The following is a 4,291-nucleotide window of genomic DNA, read 5'->3' on the forward strand; positions in this document are numbered from 1 at the left end:
TAGGCAGCCTGGCCCAGTGTCTGTGGTTTGTACCTTGGCCTGTGGGTGCTGTAGTGGCCCCTGTAGTCCCAAGATGGACCAGACCCAGGACTGGAGCCCCTTTCCCTAGAGAAGAGCAGACCTTTAACCACAGGGCCAAAAAAGAATCTATTGGTTATCTACTATTGCATAACAAATTACCCCCAAATTTCACAGCTTAAAACAGTGAACATATATTCTCTTTCAAGTTCTGTGGATTAGGAATTTGAGAGGGGCTAAGCTGGGTTGTTCTTGTCTCAGAGTCTTTCATGAGGTTATAGTCAAGGTGTCCGCTGCACTCATCTGAAGGCTTGACTGGGGCTAGAGGATCTGTTTCCAATATTTTTCACTTATGGATGTTGGCAGGAAGCCCTAGTTCCTCACCACATGGGCCTAATTATAGGGCTGCTTGAGTGTGCTCATGACAAGGAGGTTGGCTTCCCCCAGAGTGAGTGACACAGAAGAGAGAACCAAGAGGGGTCCACAATGCCTCTTATCACCCAGTCTTGGATGTCACATACTGTCACTTTTGCTTTATTCTATTAATTAGAAGTGAGTCACTAATCCCAGCCCACGCTCAAGGGGAGGGGAATTAGGCTCCACCTCTTGAAGAAAGGAATGTCAAAGAATTTGTGGACCTATTTTATTTATTTAAACTTTTTTTTTTTTTGTGGACCTATTTTAAAACCATCATAGAGAGCCTCTCGCTCCTTTCCTGCAGAAGGGAGGACGCTTGGAGTGTGCTTCATGGAATGTTTCTTTGGAATCTGTACCATGCAGCTGGCTGCATATGAGCCCCAGTTGCTTGCGTTGTCCAGAAAAATTACCGTGATGACAGTAACGATAGCTTACATTTAGAGAGTGCTTGCTATGTGCTAGGCACTGTACATACATTTCCTCATTGGATCCTCACCACATATCTATGTTGATAGGCACGGCAGTCTCCATTTCACAGGTAAGAAAACTGGGGCTCGTAACAGGAGAGTGACTTGCCCAAAGTCACACAGCTATGAAATGTCTAAGCTTGGATTCAAACTAGGTTTTTCTGACTTCAGAGCCCTTGTTCACCTTAGAGACTTTCTGGCCCTGCACCATCCACTAGAAACATAATGCAAGCCACATTTGTAATTACCAATTTTCTAGTAGCCATATTTTTAAAAGTAAGAAAAAATAGATGAAAATAATTTTAATAATAAATTTTATTTAACCCAGTAGATCCAAAATGTTATCACTTCAACACATATTATAAAAATTCATTAATGACATGTTTTACATTCTTTTTCTCATACTTTCTTTGAAATCTGGTGTGTATTTTATACCTACAGCACATCTCTATTCAGATACCAAATTTTCATTGGAAATCTTTGATTGGTATTTATTTTTTTTTTTTTTTTGCGGTACGCGGGCCTCTCACTGTTGTGGCCTCTCCCGTTGCGGAGCACAGGCTCCGGACGCGCAGGCCCAGCAGCCATGGCTCACGGGCCCAGCCGCTCCGCGGCATGTGGGAATCTTCCCAGACCGGGGCGCGAACCCGGTTCCCCTGCATCGGCAGGTGGACGCGCAACCACTGCGCCACCAGGGAAGCCCTGATTGGTATTTAGATTTCACAAAGTTTCCAGTTGAAAAAACTAGATTCACATAATCAAGTATTTCCAAATGTACTAAAGTTTTCCAATAACTGAATTATCAGTTTTTAAATTAAAATTCACTGAAATGGAATTAAATTCATTTCCTCATTCACACTGCTTGCATATCACATGCTCAGTAGCCACATGTGGTTAGTAGCTACTGCATTAGACTAAGCAGTTCTAATCAAGGTCCCACACGAAACTGAGGCCCACGTGGATTCACGTAACAAGCCAGAGCCAGAGCTCGTTCTAGAAACCTGGGGAAATGCAGGTAAGCAGAGATATTCCAGCTTTGCACACCTCAATCTGCCCACCCATTCGTCAATCCACTGTTCATTTGAGAAATACATAGTGTGCACCTACTTTGTGCTCATCCTTGGGTCCAGGAGCTGATTTGCTGGGAGCAAGACTGACAGGCCCCCTTGCACAGGGGAAAGAAATTCAGCAGAAGCTCTCACAATCAATTGTGTGATTGGGTAGACTCATGGAAATACCAGAGAGGACAGCGGGGACCTGACCTGCTCTGCGGGTGAGGGCAGGTTTCTCTCAGGAGGAGACCTGAAGCTGATGTCCTTCTGAAGGAGCAGGCTAAAAATCAGCTACTGCTGCAATTATGCTGTGGACCAAAACAACTCCAGACTCTGTGGCCACAGCAACAAGCATTTATTTTCATGCTTCTGGGGCTGCATGTTGACTGCAGTTTGACCATTAGAAGCTGGGCTTGGCTGGGTGGCTTTGGTCCAGGCTGTGGGTTGGGCTCAGGCCTACTCTATGATTTTCCTTCTGGAGCCCAGGATGAAGGGGCATCAGCTCCCAGGGCATGTTCTCAAGGCAAGTCACTAGAGTTCAAAGACAAGCAAAGTGCACAAGCACATTTACATCCTCGGCATCTTGTCCACCCTCATTTCGTTGGCCAAAACAAGTCATTTGGCTGAGGCTGAATCAGTGGGGAAGGAGGAGGGGAAGAAGAAATTGCTCAGTGACTGTTAGAACTATCAGCAACCAGTAGGAGTTAGTCAGTTAGGAGGGGGAATGGCATCCCAGATGACAGATTCCCAAGCCTTCCAAGCTCCTGGAGATCTGGGCAGGGCAGGGGGTGTTGTTTTTATTACCTTCATTGCCCAAGACACAACACTGTCTGAGACTCCACAATATGGCAGCTGAAAGGACCCTTGTTGTTGGTATGTGGTGGGTGATGGGTTGGGAGGTTGGAAATGGTCCCTGGCCCTCACATGGGCTGATGTGTGTGGGACAGGAGAGTAGGGATGTTGGGAATGGCTGGTGTGTGTGTGTGTGTGTGTGTGTGTGTGTGTGTGTGTGTGTGTGTAGGTGGGGGCAGCATAACACGCACCAGAGAACATCCCTCATGCCCATCCCATGGGCAATCAGAACTGGCAAGGGGTAGCTCTGACATCTTCTGACTTGCTGCCTCCTGCTCTGGCCACAAAAGGGGAAGGTGACACCTCCTTCTGAGGCCACTAGGGGAAGATCCAGATTTGAAAGAGCACAGTTCTAAGAGGCCAAGAGACCTGGGTTGAAATCCCGGCTCCTCCCTGACTCCCTGACATTGGAAGCTCTAAAAGTGGCTTCCTTCCAGCTCTAGAATTCCTCTCTCCTGTGATTCTAGGAGGACAATACCGAGGCTAAAGAGGGAAGGGCTATGTTGAAATGATAAGTAGGACCTGAAATAGAGAACTGATGTGTCAGGAAGGACAGGGTCCATGCTTGGGGTCACTGTGGAGGGTGAATGGGTGTTGTCTGACCTTGGCAGCGTGGGTGGGAGGCTTCCCTCCTTAACATAACTCCTATTGGGATGGAGGTTCGGCCAACATGGTGGGGCTCTGTGTGGCACAGGTGGCACCCCCCCATGGCCGAGTTAGGACAGAACATCTTCCCCTTGTAAAAACTTCGACAGTAAACCTGAATATTTCTCCAACTGGAGTCTTTAGATCTTAGAGTTTCCAGGAACTTGTCTCTAGAGTCTAAAAGTTTTCCAGGAATTCTGAAATTTTGTATTTTCACGGTGCTGATTATTGCCTGAAAAGATCAGAGCACATTCTAGATTACCTGGAGAACCACAGTAAAAAACAAGAGCCATAATACAATTCTTGGGCTGTGTTTGCCTTTGTATATTTGACTCAGTTGGCACCCAGCAGTCATGTAAAGAGACGCTGTGGAATTTATTGTGGTATGTCTCAAACTCCTGAAATCTGGGTTTGTTTTTTCCTCACTGCCCCAAGCCATTGCACTGGCCCAGGATTCCACAATCTCTTGACAACGGCCACAGCTCCTCAATACTCTACTGATTTGTCTTCCCACCCTCCTACCCTCAATGCAGTATATTTTCTACATAGCAGCCACTTTATATGCAAAGAAAGTGGAAGTCAGCAGGGAGGACTGACTTGGCCATGGCTATCATGGTAAGCGTCAGAGCCTTAATGTGAACCCAGCCAGTCTGACTTTGAATTAGTCAGTCAGTGTTAAGAATAGGACTTTGGGGCTTCCCTGGTGGCGCAGTGGTTGAGAGTCCGCCTGCCGATGCAGGGGACACGGGTTCGTGCCCCGGTCCGGGAAGATCCCACATGCCGCAGAGCGGCTAGGCCCGTGAGCCATGGCCGCTGTGCCTGCGTGTCCGGAGCCTGTGC

The sequence above is a fragment of the Physeter macrocephalus genome, chromosome 14, assembly GCF_002837175.3.
Source record: "Physeter macrocephalus isolate SW-GA chromosome 14, ASM283717v5, whole genome shotgun sequence".
Classification (NCBI taxonomy): domain Eukaryota; kingdom Metazoa; phylum Chordata; class Mammalia; order Artiodactyla; family Physeteridae; genus Physeter; species Physeter macrocephalus.